We start from the raw sequence: 20,376 nt of genomic DNA, 5'->3' as shown, positions 1-20,376 counted from the left end.
TTATTTCCAGGGGTTTCTGTCAGAGTCGGCGTGCCAATGAGAGATAAATGAGATGATTACGCGTGGCAGTCAGAGATAAATAATCATGATGATGTCGTTTTGGGAGGCATGGCGTTCATCTCCATGTAGGGTAAGATGGAAGGAACATAGTAATAAAAAAAAAAGAGGATAAAAATAGATACTTGATGAGGGGAGGGCGGTTGGGGAGATGACACTCACCAAACTGGTGTAGAGAGAAACTCAGCTCTTGTTAACCTAAAATATGCTGAACGCTTCATTCTTCAAACAAACTCACTCCTTTGATCATTTTGAGGTCCTTGGAAGTACAGAGCAACAATAGTAAACATGCTAATTTATTCAAAAGAAAAAAGATTGTAGCATGTATTTACAATTAAATGTGAATTACCACAGGGAATACCAGCTTCCACTGACACACAATTCTATCCGTCTCTCAGATAAAAAATAAAAAAATTATACTGTCCTCTGTGGCGGTTAAACAGAAGCCGGCCAAATCTGAAATAAGCTTGCGTTCCCGTAATGGGACAAACAGACAAAGAGTCCCATTGGTTTGCCTTTGTGGCCTTATCTGGCCTCGGCCGGCGCGAGCCGTGTCGTGGGGGACTGTGCGTGAGAGAAATCCACTGTATCGCATTCTCAGAGACTGTGGGGAGTCGGTATCAAAGCAGATCTCCAGGTCATTTACCAGGCTGGGTGGTTTCATTAGTCTTCTTTCCAACAATACTTGCTGATTGCCATCTTGTTTCACAGTGATTTATAATTCTAGCCCCTTGGAGTTTGCAGAAATACCTTAAGCAACTGCTCAAATAAGATAAGAAGGGTTCTTTATGTATGGTGTTGTCTGTGGTGTACATCAGAAAGAGAGAGAGAATAGGAGAGAAGACAGAGAGAGAAGCCTCGGGGGGGTGACGCGCTGCTTTATTTTTTTGCAAGCATTTACAGTTTTTTTTTGCCGGAGATGCAAAGAATGCAAGAGGCTGTTGTTTTCTAACTTCTGGAACAAACATTTGCTGCAAATGAATAAGACAGTTGTCAGGTTCAATTTGGTTAACATGCGACGTTATGCCACCTTTAGAGGATTGCAGAGCATCTATGAGAATAAAGCAAAATCCACCGACAAAAGAGTGGAATCATGGCAGTTGTCATTTCAGAGGGAAAGATTCTGTCTTTTTATCGCCGCGCGATTTACATAAAACTGTACAACACCTCCAATAACAAACGCAGAAAGAAAAAGGAGGCGCACAGTGATCATAAATAGACTGTAAAACAGAACAATTAGGTGGACAGAAATAGGAAACATCTTTACAAGAGGAGTGATGGTGTTAATTGGATACCGCAGAGATTTTATTTTTGGGAGAAATTCTTTATCAGTAACCACTTTTCACCTGGGTGCAGTTCAGTTTATAGAACGTGCAGAAGTTCAAAAGACAAGACAAATCAATCTTTACTGAAAGGCTGTTTTTTTTTAATAGCTTATTTTAAATTTTGATATGCAGTTAACTTCAAGCTGCTCTACCTTTACACCATGTCAGCCTCTGAGAGCACAGAGCCATGAATTATGCACATGAATTTTTATTACTGCCGCAAAACAGCTAATGGGCCATGCATTTGCTCAGATTAACACTGGCACCGCTCAGTGCTTGTGTGCGTATGCGTTGGAGTGCGAGTACAAGCGGACCCATCCCATGCAATTCAGCTTTGGATAAAAGGTCTATAATAGCCAGTACATAAACTACATACTGTATGACATACTGGACAATGGAAATCATATTAGCAGAATCAATACAGTGCGTGGACATCCATAACTTAACTCTTTAATCTTTTTAATAAAAAAAGACATTTAATGAATGTTTTAAATTCCCCTCTAGTTCTGCACCAGTAAACACATGGTTTCCAACAAATGCAACAAATTAACTGATAAAACACACAAAAAACAAACAGTTTTGACTAAATTGAACTGACTTATCACTCCTCGTCGTGCATTCCTAAAGAGTGTGTGTCAGTGTGTACTAATGGACCCCATTCAATTTGTTTACTTAAAAATCATGGCGTATTGTAGAAGATACATCCGCCCGCACATACCCAGAATATCTTAGTGGAATAATAGAAAAAGCCATGAACTAAATCTGACAAAACAAAAACATACATCCATAAACGTATAGTTTATGAACATGCAGAACTTAAAAAAGGAACTCGCAATTTAGTTTCATTTTAATAAGAAAATCTCCAATTATACAGCACCGGTCAATACATTCCTCAGGTTTCCAAGCAAGTAATGAATTTAAGTATTAATCCATCATTGCTGTTAACTTGTGTATTCATATCACAGCGTTTCTACATGTTCACTCCATGACGGGCAGGGAAATCATGAAGTAATCAAGAGAGCATGTGGAGCGCCATTATTGCCCTTGGATGTGCCTCTGGGGCACTAAATCTCTTCCCATTCACTCACTGTCAGACCTCTCACAGGAGATTAGTAAAAGGCCCATCAATACCCTATCACATGCCACTCCCACATTCGTGGGCTTGCGGCAGGGTTACACTGCCCCCCCCATTAACTTAGCCACATGTCTCGCCGTGTTAGCTCACTACCTAGGTGCTCAGCTCATTATAGTTATGTAGGCCAGAGCGTCTCTCAGTCCCTCTCGCTCCCCCCCACCAATCACAGGGGACAGGGCAGGAATTAGTCTGGCCCTCAGCTGTGTGCGGAGTCCTTCTGGATGATGAGTATAGCCCGGGGCGCCTCTTTAGAGAGGGCTTCCTGTCGGCCTCGGCCTTTGCTGATGACTGAAGAATGGACCGAGCATATAATGTGTACTGCGGCTGAAGCGGACGCTAACTTCTAACCCAGAACGTGACATGGTCTGACTTTGCCTCCCCCCCCCCGGACATGAAATTATCCTTTGATGAAAAAATAAAAAAAAGGGGGCATGAACTCCTCAGCGGCTTCACATTAACAGTAATTTGTGTTTGTCTTATCATGTCAAAAGATACTCTGATGCATGCATGAGCGCAGTAATAAAAAATAGAAAGAAAACATGATACCGTACGTCTCAGACAAGTCCTTTAAAAAGAAGTGGAACGCCGCTGATTTTACACATCATAGTCTGTTTACAGGTCTTGGAGAGTGCTACTGAATATGTGCAAAAAAAAGTTGCATAAAAAGCATTCCGTGGGCTGCAGAGGGAGCTGCACGAAATCTGGTAAATTGCCTCAAGTGAAGTAACTTGAGTCCGCGTCGGTAGTTGAAGACTTCAAGTTTGAAAATGAAAAGAAGAAAAAAAAAGCTTATTGAGTTTACCAGACCTCCGTAGCTAGCTCCTCATCTCTACTTGAGACTCGAGGCTACATTAGCCGCTTCCAGCATAACGCGACAAAATCTCCGACCGTCGAGTTGCATTGTGGGTAATGTAGGCACCTTTGACAATGTGTGTGGAATAAAACTTTAGACTATGAACATCAACGTAATTGCATTGATCATGGGAAATTATTTAATTAAATGTGACTGGCACTGCCAACTAGATAGATGCAATGTACTCACCAGACAAAGAGTCTAGAGCAGTGGTTCTTAAGCTGGGTTCGATCGAACCCCAGGGGTTTGTTGAGTCACTCTCAGGGGTTCGGCAGGGGTCAAGACACACAGTATAGCCCGGTTCGCACTAGTAATGTCGGGTCGTTTCTTTCGTGGAATATGGTTTCTGCAGTTTGTTCGGACGGAGCTCCAGCCAAGCTGGGACAACACTCTGGTTTTGGAGCGCTGGTGAAATCCGATGCACCACACATCATCGTTACGCACTGTGTTCTGCACAGGCATGCGTTGGCAACAAAAACCTTTCCTCCAAAACTGGCATAAGTATTAAAAATTGTAGTTGAATGTGTGAACTATGTGCAAAATAGTGCTATGAAGCACCGCATCTTCAAAGAGCTGTGTTAGGAAATGGGCTCTGAATTCGAGGTACTTCTGTACCATTCTAACGTTCGGTGGTTATCCCGGGGAAAGGTGCTGAATCGTGTTTTTGCCATGCGTGTGGAATTAGCCCTGTTTTTGCGAGAGTACCAACATTGTCACGCAGATTGCTTCTAAAATTTTGAGTTCATTCTCATTTTGGCGTACATGGCTGATATGTTCAATGCTCTCAATCATCTCAATCGACAGATGCAGGGGGGTGGAGTGAACATCATTGAAGCGGAAGAAAACCTGAAGGCGTTTAAAAAACAAAAAAGCTACCTTTATGGAAACGACGAACAGAGAATGATAACTTCGCAAACTTTCCCCTGCTGGACGACTGTGTAAGTAAGATCGAAGACGTGTCTGAAATTGGAGACATTTCTGTACCTGGGGAGCTAAAGCAAGCAATTGCCATGCACTTAGATGAGCTCGCAAAGTCTCTCGACAGATTCTCCCCCACCAGAGAGTCATATCCAGCACGGGTGAGACAGCCGTTCATGTGTAGTGTTGCGACAGCAGATGTCAACGATGAATACCTCAACGAAATCATTGAACTTCAGCAGAGCCAGCTTCAACAGCAACTCTTCAGAACAACAACGCTCTCAACGTTTTGGTGTCACCAAATCGTACCATACCCTCTTATTGCTAAGAAAATCCTTTTCGAGGATGGTAGACATGAAAACTAAGAAAAGGAACAGACTTTGTTGGGAAAATGATATGAGAGCGCATTTCTGAACTTGTATCTAAAAGGTAACAGCAAAAGTCACATTGATTTGCAGTAAATATTCATTGAGTTATAGTGAGGGAAATTCATGTTTTGTTAGTTTTGTTCTTTGAACACAGTGCACAAAATGAACCATGCATCAGTTGCACACAAAATCACTAGTAAAATATATACCTACGTTTTGAAGAAATCATATTTTATTTTTCCAATTACAAAGGGTTCGGTGGATGCACTGATGAAGCTTTCAGGGTTCAGTACCTCCAATAAGGCTAAGAACCACTGGTCTAGAGCCATGCTAGATGCTTTGCAAGGCTTTACTTAGGCACAGCTGTGCTTTGGGCTAAATGCTAACATCGGCATGCTAACATGATATGTGCAAAAGTTAATCCCTTTGCTTAGATTGCACAAGAAGTAGTGCCATGATGTTGGATGTTACAGGTGCTGTGATGAATGCAAAAAGATCACGGCCCCTGAAATTGGGACAAATTTCAATTCATCTTGAGGGGCACAAAAAAAAAACTTCATGACAATCCATTCAGTAAGTGTTGTGATCATTCAGTTACTTTGAAAAAAATGGATCAACTGTTCCACATTCTTGCTATAATTAGTGTAAACAAGTGAAACCAAACGACCATCGAAATGAATGTGGTTTAAACACGACACTCGACATTTTTAATATGTTAGGTCTCGGCTTTCTTCCCTTTAGGAATAACCGGGTGACTGTAACAATGCGGATAGCCTTGGCCATGCTGCATAATAAAAAGGACTCCGGTGCCTCATGTTGACACACTGTCTGTGCCCCTCACTGGTGCAGCCCTGACTTCATTAGTTAGATTAGTCAACATCACTTTAGCAACTGATTTCCAGCGCTTTCTTCCCGAACACCACATAATGCAGTCCCTGTCGTGGTTTTGGAAAGAGTAAATTGAACGTTATGTGTGAGATTAATACTGTACGAGAGGTGCATTGTCCTGGCTTTAACCTCTGCCATTGACGTATGCCATGCTTGGAGTTCATGCATCATTTAGTTATTAAAGAATACTTTGCTAACAGCCTGACTTCAGACTGGATTTTCAGCCTTAAATCTGATCCTTTTCGTTCAATCTACCTAAGCTTCTAACTGAACCTGACAGCCAGTCGGCGAGATACGCTGGATCTGTCCACAGTTTAAGTTTAAAAAGAAAACAGCCGACCCTATTTCACTGTACATTAAACCAATTAGAGGGAGGAGGGGGTTTGATTAAATGTTGGAAAGATTTAGCCAAATGCTTGTCAGCAGCCCGTTTCAGGATGGTTCACACATACTTAATTTTTTTTTTGGAGTGAAAACCAAAAGAATCTGAGTGTTACATGCTGATACTAGAGGCCGCCTACAGTTTGGCGCCGGGAAAATTCATTGAAAGAAGGCAGACAGTTGCAAAATAATGATGTTCATGAATAATGATAGAGGGGGTCTCGGAGGCTTTACACACATTTTAGTGCCAGGCAGCTAGAAACTGGCAGGATGAAGCTTATCGGGTGAATGCCACAAGATTCATGGGGGAAAATACTACATATCCTGCTTGGCGGGGGAAACAGTCGTGCGCGTGTGTTCGTGTACATGAGTGTGAACGTAGGCATCCCCAACAGCATGTCCTGAGGGTTTGTGGATGCGACGTGTATGTGCGAGCTTTGGCACACCAACAATACTGTACAGTCGTGTGTGTGAATGAACGAGAGAGACGAAGGGAGGGTAAGAGGAAAACACAAATTAATCCTTTGAATGGTATTGGCATCACAAGGTAGAGGACAATCGCAGCCTACGGGTTTTTCCGACCCGAGACGAGGGCGCACACCAAAGTCCCAGACGAGCACCGGGCACCCAGGGCGAAGCACGGAAAGGGCATCTCCGCAAAGCAAATCAAAAACATACATAGAGGGCGGCGAGGAAGGAGGAGAAAAACAATAAACAAGTCAACTCAGTTCTATTCCACAAGGAGATAGCTAAGGTCACTCCACCTCGGCTCAATCACTTAAGAAACGTCTATTGTATGAGATTGGGTTATTAACCCCGTGGCTACACTGACAGGCATTATTTCGATGGGATCGTCAAAGCAATGCAAATCCAAAAAAGCATGTTGTGTTTTGGTGAATACATATTGGACATGTAAAGAGCAATTTCCACTTGACTCCGACTTAAACCCCTTTTTATTTCATGGAACAATTGCAAGCGATAACGGCCGTGTAGCAGGTTGTTTCTATCTGAATAGTGAAGATGAATTTCAAGTTTCATCTCCACCTACTTTATCTAGAGGAGAAAATATATTTTGCAAAAGTACACATGCAGGAATTCTAAACATATATAGCCCATCTCAGTGTCCCAGATTCCATTAAAACCTGTAAGGGAGGGAAGAAAAGAAAAAGGGAACTGAGCAGACACCAGGGATCATATTTCTTATTCCTCTGTTTTTCTCCCCCTTCTGTCTCAGGAAGGATTCTGCGGGTCTTAATTATTAATTCTCTCTCTGCATTCGATTTTTCCGGTTTGTCACTTTTATGAAATTATATGTGAGATCACGTAATCTTAAAAGCACATTCTTCTAATTCAATATCTGCGTTACACCTTGTTTGAAATGCAACATCTTTAGCAACTATTGGATCCATACTTTGGATTAAAAATATAAATTCAGACATATTTGAAGGATTTTTCCAAATAGCATTCCCTTTATAAAATTAAAAACATAAAAAGTAAAACTTTTATGCTAAAAGCTTACTGAGGCCACAATAATTAGATCATTTGACTGAGTAACTTAAAGCTGCATTCATTGATGTATTGGCGTAACAAGCTGTAAATACAATTGTGACATTTTATCACAAGTTGTTTCATTTGTATACGTCCAAATAACCGTATTTGACCACATCGCAAATAAAAGTCCAACATTCACATTACTTTTAGCTGTGTTTGTCCCTACCAACTCCTGAGGGAAACATCTAGCTACTTACTAATTAGCTAAACTTTGTCAGTCCGCCAGCTGGTGGTGGGCAGGTAACATACAGTGGGTTTATTAGAATGTTTCTGTAGTATATATATATATATATATATTTTTTTAAAGCTGCCTGTCGCTTTTGTAAACAAGAAAGATAAGAGTACGAGCTGAAAGACGCTAAACCGCTCTGTTGAGCTGAAGGGAGCCTCAGTTGGGGTGAATATTGTCTGTGGGTTTCTCACCACGAGGGACATCTTTCACTTTACGTATAGTCAGTGGATCCATCTTATATAAAAATAACACTCACCAAACCTGTCCAATCGTCCAACTCTATTATTTATATACTAATATTGACTCCTGCTGCCTTCATTTGGAATTTATTATAAATGTTTCTACTGCGTAAGTGAGATTGATTTAGAAGCATTAACCAATGAACTTACAGATAAAGCTTAAAATATATAGTTCCTCGCCAATGGAGCCTTCATCTGATGATTACATAATAACTGGGACATTCTCACCTGTCAGGGCTGTATTTTTCGAGGGCTATAACCCTGGGGAAGCCTGACCTCTGATGCATGATTGTCACGAGCGAAGCAGTGAAGACCACTTATTTCGCAATAATGTCAAGTGATAAAATGACTCACTGTCCATCTGTCTTCTGTATCAAATTGTCTCGTCTGAGGAACGAGTGAAAGCACTTGACCCCTGTCACCTGCCAGTTATTACATGTTTTGAAAGTGATGACAGGGAAGTCTGTCCATTATTTTCTCCCTCCATCTTTGGTCATTACCTCATAAAAAAGGCAGGTTTTTTGCCGCCAGTGGCGAAATGTGAGTAGACAAATTAAATCATTTATCATGTAAAAGCATTTCATGGTTCAAGCGTCAATGCTGTTTTTCTCATTCAAAAATTTTAATGAGTTTTTATTTTTCTAATAATTTAGGATTTTGTACTTTTGCTTGGACAAAACAAGCATTGTAAAGGTGTCACATGACTTTTGGGAAGCCAAAACAATCAAAAGATTTATTTATATAAGCAGATTAATCTATAATAAAAGATAATTAGTTGCAACCTTACATTGAATATATATATTTTTTAATAGTTCCAACCCATACCAACTACAACAGTAAAATCCTGCTATATTTTACATTAATGCATGAGTAATAACAATGTAATGACATAATATAGAATAGTATAACCATCTTCTTCTGCATTGAGTACCTATAGTTTTATTATTGTGTGTACATTTTCCTGATATTCTTCCCAATTTAGTATTTTTACAGTGCATATTAGTGGAACGCTTCACTGTTTGCCTAGAAGCGAGTCAAACAGTTCACACACACAAACCGCCCTGAGGTGGTTTACTACTTATGCCATCACATCCACCAACAGGAGATCTACAATCATTGTGTCCGGCCTTATTTACCACTTAATCACATCTTATTGCTTTAATGACCAGAATGTTAATAATCACACTGCAAATTACTCATTAATTCCCCCTGCAACATCAGCCGTCGCCGCACTCCAACAACTCTTTCTGCTGTGTTGGCGTGCCATAAGTACTTCCTTTGATCGAGTGAGGGATGGTCACCTTTTTTCGATTCAAATCCTCCTTTGCTGACTGCGGATATTTGGAAGAAGAGAATCCATTCAGCACTCCTGCTAATGCATCTTTACCGTTGAGGCTCGACAAAAGGATTGAGACATCCCATGCCTGTACTCCACCTGCCTGTTTCGCAATGTGTGCTCTCAGTTTTCCCCTATTATCTATATTGAAACGCCTTTTCGGGTGCCCACCCGCCCCCTCTCGTATAGGCTCAAGAGAGGAAGGCATACTTAGAGACCTGAAATACTTTTAGCCCTAATGTGCTGTTCAGTGAACCGTCAGAGTGCCAAGATTGACACCATTTTTTTATGCAACCCCCCCATTAGTGTCACTCAGCCTGCAACGTGGCACATTAAAATAAACTAATGATGTTTCTTCACCAAACGTCTAACGGTCGAGAGTGTGGCTGCTCTGTACTTACTGCACTTTCACCTAAAAAGTGGTACAAAAAGAAATCTCTTTACTGTGTTGGAACTGTATTACAGTTGTGTTGTATGTAAATGCTGGTGGGAAAATGATTTCAGACAAAAAATCATTGCGATGACAAAGTGAAAACCCTCTTTTTTTCTCAACCTCTGTTTCCCCGTGTTGACCATGGTTGCTTTATTTAGGCTGTGTAGCAATGCAAGGGAGGCGGATCAGTGTCAGCAAGGCAGCCATGAGGGCTTAGTCCCAGCCTAGGGCCATCCCTGCTGCTCCAGTGGCCTGCATAGAAAGCTATTGAGGACCCCTTTATTCGTGGACAGACTTCTCCCCAACCCTCTCCGGACACCACTCTGGAACTACTGAAGGGGAAAGTGAAATATGCTGCCTTTCCGCAAGGTCAGGCTTAGGAAGGACTGACACCTGCTGCCGGCCATGTTCGACATGGCATCCAGAGGCTCTGTGAGCCCCGTCTCACTCTTCTATTGTGTAGGGAGCACGGCTTTTATCACTTTTTTCATTGAACTACAGTTCTGGAGCCAGGCTAGTATGTAACAAAGGAAAAAAAGCATGTGAAAAGAGAGCATCGATTGGTATCTATTTTTCAGTTGGAGCCGATTGACTTTAGCTCATTAGATCCATGAACCTCCAGGGAACGCTCTTTTAAAAAGGCACGTGGTGAACATAAGCCAGGGATGATATAAATGTCAATAACAGAACACAATACAGAGCAAACAGAAGTACAGAAAACACCTTAGAACCGTTGTGCAGCTGGCACAGTATTTAATTTCTGAGGAATGTTCTTATTACTATTATTATTATTAGTCCACAGCCATGTGAACTCTGAGCTAAATGCTAATGCTAGCATGCCAACACACTCACAATGCCAATGCTAACAGGCTCATGCTTAACAAAAAAACAATGTTTTGCATGTTCGCCCTTCGTAGTGTAGCGTGTTAGCATGCTAACGCAAAACACATGCATTTGGTTAAAAAATAAAAAGTACTAGACCAACTAAATTCAATTTTTACAATTCTTCCAGAGGGGGAACATGAATGTCTGGACTAAATTTGTGCGTCTTTTGTGGTGGTGTTTTTAGACCCCGCTGCTTTTTCAAGTTTGTGGCCGTGAACAAGCGATTCTGAGAAACTTAAATTGAATGTTATGGAAATTGTGTGCTGTGCTTCTAAATGAATCCATCCTCTAATGCCATGTTGCACTTTACGACTTCCATTTTGCATGCGGGAAAAAATTATATTAAATTTGTGGATAAAATTATGGATTTGGATTTTATAGGACCTTCCGCCTTATCATTTAGTCATGCGGCTGCATAACAAGCTTCCAAGTTACTTATCAAATGAAAAGGCTGCTCAAATGTAGTGAGCCACTACCATGGAAACCAATGACGTTTTTTGTAAAAAGGTGGGTACTGTATGTAATGAAAGTATGAAAGTACATTACATATGGCTTAAAAAAAGTTCACTCGGTGCATTTTTGACGAGGAAAGGCTCTTTTAATGAGAAAACAAGCTTCAGTCCGTGTACTCGCCAGGGCCTTCTGTGTTATGAATAGCTTGGTCGCCTATACATTACGGCAAGAAATTCAACATGTCTGCCAGGGGTACTTGGGGAAATCACATTCCTTGGTGTGTGGGAGTGTTGCTTTTTATTACCTGCCTCAGAGCTTCAAATCCAATTCCATCTCCTCACTTCTCCCTGGGCCTTCCTCTGTCAGTGTAGAGAGAACATTGGATAGGTGATGATGCAGCCTTATGGATAGAACGGCTATAGCCTGCAGGTGACTTTAAATTAACACCCTTCATTAAGAGCATCCATCACATGGGATCCATAGGGAATTGCCGCAGAACACCCATGACACGCAAGTAAAGAGCCCAAAGAAAATGGGACTAATTCGGAATATATGCACATCAGTCCTCGGCGAAATAATCCACCTGTCTGACAAACGTGTCCTCGATAGATTATTCTGGGTATAGGTGGTAAAATGTCATACATTCTTGTTTCTGCAGCTCTGGTTGGCAGTTAAACAAGGCAGGTTCTCCAACCATAGGGTTAGGAGAAACCTTAGTGTGACAATTCTGCGCTGGAAAGGGTGGGGGGGGAGGCCTGGGCATACATTCTTTTGGAGTTTTTTTTTTTTCATACAAGCACAGGTGCATCCTTTATGAGGTAGAGAATGCCTAACCAGCCATCCAAGACAGAAGACAGAAGACAGGCTGGGCTTCCAGGGTGACAGCAAAGGGTGCTTCGTTTACATTCAGGGGGACTTAGACAATATTCCCCAGGCCAACTTATCCTGCTGAAACAGCAGCCACACTTGGCCGACAGAGCTGAGATTTTTCAGCGGCCTGGAAGTTGCGAGGCTAGCGCGAGGCTTTAGCGAAAGGGGGGCAGAGGCAAGAAATCCGGGCTGCCGAGCACACCACTGGGCCGCGATCCCTGAGTTGAATTTCTGAAAGGCTCATTATTCTGGATTTGGGAGAGAGTGGCATTGAGGGGTAGAAGGGGTGAACAGGAGCTCAAGGCAAAGTGTCTGTCAGAACTGCTGCGGTGCGTTTAGACACATCACCGCTGGGACAAATGGGGATCAGGGGTTGGAGAGAGATCATGTGACTCACAAGAGTCGGTATCACACTGTTTTTACTGTACAGATGGCATTGTCACACTAAAAAGGTAAAATTGAAGCCCTGTAGACGATCTTGCTTTTTGTTTTCTCTCCGTCTCAATCAAGCAATCTGAAATAAGCAAACAAACCTGCACCAAAGCTAAGACTAAATAAATAAAAGACTTTCATTGATCATGCACCGGTGACATGATTATGTTAGATTCAAATTAAAACATGAAAGGATGTGCTTTATTCATTTTAAAATTTGACAAAGAGTCCAGTCTTAGTGCGGTTATTGGATACATTACTATCTCAGCTTACCACACTCATACCTGACATCTCACCAATCTACATTCAAGGGCTTCAAAAGGGAATAAAAATTATGAGGAAATTACAAGGCAAGTGAGTTTTGGTCCCACATGGGGAATTAAAACTTATTATCTGTGACAACCTGTCAGCAAGCGAGAACTCAAACACGAGCACAAAGCTCTGTGAGCCGCAGAAGGGAGTTGAAAAAAAAAAAAGAATGATAAAAGAAAAAAGGGGAAGGAAAAGAGAAAGGGGCAGTTAGAGAAATTGTATTCGCATGGAGGCTGAACAGTAAATGTTTTCGACGACTGATTTGACGAGCTTGATCTCAATGTACAGTATGGTCATATAAATGTTCAGATCCTACGTTTGTTTTGTATTTGGAGTGAACTGATCTTGTTTAAAGAATACACTGCGAGCTTAGATTAAATTCTTTCAGGAGACGGCTCCAACTAAAGAGGAGACACATTGGAACCAATAAGCCCCAGAGAGTACAATTTATGAATTACATTGTTGCGGATTAAAAAGGAGAAGCTAATGATAAAGAATAAGCAAAACAAAGCGTATATCAACTGCCATTAAACAAGTTCAAGCATAGCCCATCACAGTCACTTTAACCAGTTCAAGGGAATTACAATACTCTCTGGAGTCGACAGTCAGATGCAATTAGTGGGACTGATGGCAAATTACACTAAATGATCATGCTATCTGATTTAATGGGTCTGGAGTAGCGCTCACTCGCACTTCCTTAGTCATGATGTCATCAACGTAAATCCCTAGGGGGCGAGTCAAACATTTTACTTTAATGTCCCCCAAGGAAATCCACTCCGATTCAGTCCACCCAGCCCTTAAATCCCACCTGGGAATGCCCAGAGAGCTGCATGAAAGCACCGCAAAGCTTAGAGGAAACTTCAGAAAGAAACAGCTTCTCAGAAGTTGGTCCGAACATCCAAGCATTACCAAGTTTAGGCAACTTCAGAAAAGCCGTAAAGCTTGGCTACTTCTTTTTTTTTTCCTTCTGTCTTTTTCTTAAAAAAGACAACAAAAAGTGGTTTTGCGTGCAGTAGTTTTGGCCAGCTGTGTGCTTTGCCCGCATGAATACGTGAACAGAGTTAGTACAATGAGCGCCGGATACCGCAAGCCTCCCCTGTTAAATAATACAGAGGCGGCGGGGGAAGGAGGGGGTGGGGGGGTGAGGAGATATTTTGGTTGCTCATTCCTCGGCTTTGTGTCATCCTGCTGACATCTGCTACATTTGCATGGCAGCTGGAGATCCTTGGATTAAGCGCTTACAAGAGTATTGCCATATCTCATTTAACAACATAATCATCTTATGAGGAAAGCGATGTTTCATCCCTGGTGCTTTACAAAGCTTGGCATGCAGTTTCCACCGACTCTCTCCCTCTGCCTCTCATCTCCGTCCTTTCCTCTCTTCCCTCGTCTCTTTCTTCCCTCCAAACTCTCTTTTGCCGTGATGCCTTTGCAACTTGTAGTTTTGAGTAATCTTGTTCAACAGGACCAAGTGTTTGTGTGGACCAGTGTAGATCACATCATTTAGCAGACAGCTCTTTCAAAAATAAATGTTTTTCTTTTCTTCAAGGCTATCTGGTCCTCGAAAGCTCAATCAACATTACACCAAGGTCTCCGGAACAGCCAGCGAAATAAATAAATAAAAAGAAGATGAGCCACATCAAAACAAAAGCTCCAAGGATGCCTGCACCTTAACTCGGTTTGTTTTCTCTTGATTTTAGACCTTTTATTTTGTGGGATTCATATCCTGTTAGGCTAAATATATGCTCAAATATCTCAACAACTATTGGATGGATTGAGATAAAAGTGTACACACACAGTCATGGTCCCCAGAGGATGAAGCTTACTTATTTCCTGAATTTCCCTCTTGTGTCACCATGACCATTCTTTTTTTGCTACATACATTTTATTAGAAATTATTTTTTATGTCAATAACTAAAAAATGACTATACCACTGTTGCCAAGTACCATGATATTATCTTTTATGGAAAGCAAGGCTTCATGCTACTCCACAAAATGTGAGAATGTGATTGATAAAGTATACTATAAAAGGAAACGGGGACATTTATGGTGAGTTAAATGTCTATTTGTACAACTATTGGATGTATTTCCATGAAATGTAGGCACAGACAGTAATGTTCCTCACAGGATGAATAACTTTAGTGGTCCAATACTATGGTTTATGACCAAATACCTGCAAAACAAATGGCATTACCATTGGTGCAGGGCCATTTTTCTGAAGGACCGTTGTTAGATTGTTCACCAATAGTCTCAGTGGAACGAGAGCCCATTTGTCCGACAGCCTCTTTGCCTCAAACAAAAGCACACGGCTAATTATTATGCATAATGACGGTGAGGGTATGACCTGCCCTATTCTGCCTCTGATTATCCTAAATGTCCCTCGGGATCAATAAAGTATCTATCTATCTATCGGTTTGGCTTACCATGATATTCTTACCCTCCACCTAACCAATCTCATGCTTCATGCTCAAACCTAACCAATCCAACCAACAAAGGCCAAGAGTACTAGCCAATCAGAAACAGTAGGGCGGGTCATGCCTTCGCCATAGTAGCAGAGTGTGTATTTTCGGAGTGATGGGGATTTGTATTTTCGGCGTAACGGACAAATGGGCTATCGGTCCAAATGGTAAATATTTCGGACTGTTGGAATTCGGAACAATGGCTATCCCCTTCTCATTAGCCTCAGCTACAAATATTAGCATTTAGCTAACACGATAGACTAATATGATGAGTGGTAAATAGTATGTGCTAAACATCAACATTGATATTGTGAATGTTAGCATACTGACGTTGGCATTTGGTTCACAGCGCTACAAGCATAGCGATAAACTCCTACTGTTGATATTGCTCTCTCTCTTTCCCCTCCAAAGCATTGTTACTTCTGTTTTGAATAGTGCCATAATAATAAAGTTGTGTTACTTGCTTCAAAAATGTTAGAACAGTAAGCTTGAATAAGGGGAAACTCATTATGGATAACTGGAATTCGTTATAATAAAAGTGAAAAGAGAGTCCAAAAAAAGAGTTTCTCACATCAGTAATGGTTTGCATTGTTTCACAATCAGGGTTCTTTACTGTGACCTTTCTGGGCTCTCGACAGGGAGATAAATGGGTCTGTGTCCACTCAGGTTACCAACACAAGTCCAATTATTTTGTCTTGGCCATCCAATCTGGTTTGCCTTTTTTTGCTTTTCCTTGAGCGTGTGATCAAATCTTTGCCCGCTTCTGGATTCTTGGCTCAAGCCGTCTCTCCTCTCCACACCATGTTTATTTCATAAAGAAATCCACAATATCAGAATCATCAGATGAGTGCATGATATGAGATAGCAGCACGGCGCGAGAATGTGCTGATGCTGTCAAGCCCCTCTTCTCTGTAGTTGCAATGGTAAGCGATTCATATTTTGCTCTTACAGTGTCTCACAGTTATGATTGTTTCTACACGGAGACAAATCAGCTTGACAGAGAAGGCCCCTTTCTTTGTCGACGGAAGGAAAAATAGTGTGAACGTATTGTGCACTGTATGTGCAAAACCACTATTAAAATCCTGCAAAGAAATAGAATAGTGGTTGCCTTGTGTATTTTACTGCCTATGTATACTGTAATTGCTTCTAAAATAAGAATTTGTGAGATCACATACTGTAGTGGAATTGAACAAACAACAACGACGTGTACAGTAGTCAATTATTTTGCCTGTAGATCAGGGGTCTTCAACGTTTTTCAGGCCAAGGAACCCCAGACTGATGGAGAGATGGAGCAGGGACCCCCCCCCCTACTATATATATTGTATAAAATTGTGGTTTATCTAACCTTGGACAGATGGACGTCTTCTGCCTTCATTTATCCGTTCGCTACAATTGTGTTGGATTCATGTTAATGTGTATTTAAAAGACATTTAAATTTGTGGGGAAATAATTGGTTAAAAAAAAAAAAATCTTTTTCGAGACCCCCCCTGCAGAACCCCTAGGGGTTGCGGACCCCCTGTTGAAAACCTATTTGGGGCTTTTCACACCCACATTATCTGTATCCGAGTGCAAGCTAGTCTATTACACTAATACTAAAAAGATATGTTGGAACAAATTTGTTTTTTAGAATAAAATAATTGTTTAATGTGGTGATGTTTACCTGACTGACATCCTTTTTAATGAGGCTTTATCTAGAAGTTATTTGAGCAAAAACTAGAAGGAACACATTTTTAAAAGGAATTGTTTGATCCCTTTGGACAGATTGAAACTAGCAGTTTCCTGCTGTTTTCAGTCTTTATGCTAAGATTACTGTCTCCTGGCTGTAGCTTCATATTTAACAAACAGATATGAGCGAGGTATTGATCTTTTCATCTCTTGTGGTGCTCAGATGCATTATAAAATAGACAACTTGCCTGCGATCTGTTGTGAACCGAGGGTGAGTTAGATACGGAGAGTAATGCTCTGTAAGAGACAGAAAATGGATGAACTAAATTATCCATTAATCCAACGGTCTTCAAATGATCAAATAGGTTTTTAGTTTTGACTTCTGAAGCCTTTTCCATTTTCCCCTAAATACACTTGAGCAACATCTTTTTAAAGTACACAAATCTAAGTATACAAAGTGTTCTTCAACACACGGTGACTGGGAAAGTTGAGAGAAATCCCCAATGACTTTATCTATAGAGGAAAAAGCGATGTAGGTCACAGACGCAAAAAACACTCAGGACAGCACAAAGCAATAACTGCAAGGACGAGGCAATATTAGCCTTTATATGAATTGTATACAAAGAAGGGCCTTCGCCACAGGGAAAACGTCCTCCACTCTACGAGACACATTTTATGTCCGAATTCATTTGGGGACGTAGCGGGTCGCAGTGACTACCGTTGGTTCTTTCCTTGCGATAAAATGTATCCTGACGTAACTCAGCTGAGGTGTCTCAGAGAGCCATCGGAGGAGTCTCAACTTCCTCGTGAAGGTGGGAGGATTTGGTTTGCTCTGCACTCCTACTTAAGTACTCCCAAGCTTTGTTTGTGCCTCATTATATCCTCCCTTCTGTTTGTGTGGTGTACTAGGGGAAAAGGAAGCTTGGCACTTGACATGGCTTCTTAATGGTCTAACGTCGACTCTCGGTTGTTTTCGTATCGTCGTTCATTGTACGGATTCATTAAAAAAAAGTTTGTGTTATACCGACGTGACCCCTTTTAGTCCCTCCGCCGAGGTGTTGTCGAGTCGTTAGTTTGTCAAGAGGATTACAGGAAAAAATACCGGTCCGATTTTCATGACACTTGATGGAAGGGTGTAGCGTTAACTCACGGGGCAGATACACACATTATTTTTTCCCTTATGGAAAAGGCCTTGGCAGCGCTCTCTGAGTGCTTTTCTAGTTGGCTTATATGGAATTTACTAGTCTGATCTACCTTTTTTTCTGCGATTTCAATTATTGTGATTTATTATCTGTATCGCAATAACAAACAATGTTACGTAACATCTAAACCTCAAGGGTCCACCCACCAGCTGTATCCTGTCTCAATAACGTTCAAGTCTCCACATCTGACTCAATGAGTCACATTAACATCTATTGGATTATTATCTCTTTACATTTCACATATTTCTTATTATAGACTTTACGCTGTGAACCTTTGCACATTCCTCTTCCTTTCAGACACTGTGTAGCTCTTTGTGTAGAGTGGTTATATTATACTGATATTTCCACACAGTATGTTGCTCATATCTGTTATTGTACATTTTTAGATTTCCTATTCGTGATTCTTTTGCAGCACTTCTGAATTTCTTTTTTCTTACTGTTAATTGGTGTGCACCAAAAAAGCATCTTGCAACCCGCTCAAATGTATCCCATGGGAGCCAAACCAACAGGTTGGGAACCTACTGCTGAAGACTAGAGAGGGAGGCTGCAGTGACAAATTAGTTATGACCAAATTGGGAGACAAAAGTGAGAGGAAGAAAAAAGGAAAACAAGTTAAGGCCAGGTTAGGATGTTGGGTACATTATTCAAGATGCTTACTAGGGCAACACAGAATTCACAGTCAAATTTAGCTATAAGTTTGAGAGAAACATATTGAGGTAACCATTCTATGCTGTACAGTTCTTTGTATTGCGGTGCAGTATGGCTCCAAAGCAGCAGAATCCGATACCCCACAAAAAACAACAAGCGCACCCATGAAGCGAAACCTGTTTTCCTATGTGATCACTTTAACCGTGACTGATGTCTCCCATTAGATATGCACGCACGGCAAATAAATAAATAAAGTGTTTTGGGGTGCAAAAGAGGAGAATTAACTCACTGGGTTATTCATGAGCTATACGCTTGTCGATAGCTGCGGCTAAGCATATGGTCGGGTAAATTAAAATGGGTTGAGGGGGAACAGGTGGTCAAGGAGGATGAGGGGTCTCTGTAGGGAAGCAGAAGGAGATAAAAGACTTAAAAAAAAAAAGGCTTCACAGCAGCAGAGACAGGAACAAGACAGAAACATGACTTAAATGATCAAATCCTGATTTATAAATGTAGTCTTTAACTAGGGCCAACATGTCACAGTTGAGTCTGAGTGAATATAAATGTAACATGGGAATTTCTGAGAATATTTTTAATAATTGCGTACACGCAAGTTATCTCAGGACGCTAAATCAATATATAAATAAAATCAATCAATCATGTTAAAGCATGCATCATGAAGCTATTCTCGGCACTGCTTTAATTGACACACCTGAATGGCTCGAGCACTTCCTTCCTTAATTCTCACTTTAAATTACTGAGTGGGTTGATGGGTTTCGTGGCACGGTCGCATGCGTCGAGGAGAGCGCGCTCGTGATTTGCTTATGAGTAAACTAATTACCACACATGTACAAGATTTCCCATTAAATGGAAGAGTCATCTCAAAAATGAGCTCTGCTTTATTCTTCCCGCTTTTCACCGCCCCCTAGCCCACAATCCCCAACCCTCCCCCCCCGCTTACACGCAGGCATCCTCCCATTTCTTTATTCCAATATTTCTGTGTGAGCAGCCATGGGGATGGGATGTAGCCCGGGGGCATCGATTTCCCTGAGCAAGCAGCCTGCGATTGCACACTAGCCTAATAAACCTGAAAGTATACATTTCCCCCATTTATTTTCTTCTTCTTTTTTTTATCCCTCCCCATCTGCTTCCCTTATACCTTAAAAATCTGAATACATATTTATTGTAAATGTAGCTATGGCTAACATGAATTATATTTCTGGCTTACCAATACTGTGGAAGGGAAAAGAAGTGTGTGTGTGTGTGTGTATATGTGTGTGTGTGTGTGTGTCTTCCTAGTACTGTATTTAGACTAAGGATGACATTTACGGTTGTTTTTCCAACATAATTTCTTCTTTAATTCATACTTTCTACCTTAATAATAATAACCCTTTTGTTCACATAAAGCAAGTGAACAAGCACACAGACAGGTAACACAAATAAAATAATGATTTGAAAAGAACGAGGGTACTATCGTTAGTGTCTTTGCTTTTGCTATTATTTGCCAGAACTTCATGTTTCATTACCTCCGACTGTAGATTTTACACAAAGCAACAGTTGGGCAGAACATATGCCAGACAAAACGTGTGCACTGTTGTGTGGCACTGCTTCATTGTACACAGATGTTTGACTAGAGTGGGGAAAATATTGCAGAAAAGGAATTTAGTATTATTTACATTTTTTTTTTAGCTTCCTAGATTGATGTTAACATGAAATATTGTGTAATTATTATTTCAA

This window comes from Cottoperca gobio, chromosome 18 (genome assembly GCF_900634415.1).
Source record: "Cottoperca gobio chromosome 18, fCotGob3.1, whole genome shotgun sequence".
Lineage (NCBI taxonomy): Eukaryota > Metazoa > Chordata > Actinopteri > Perciformes > Bovichtidae > Cottoperca > Cottoperca gobio.
Note: the sequence above shows the minus strand (reverse complement) of the source record.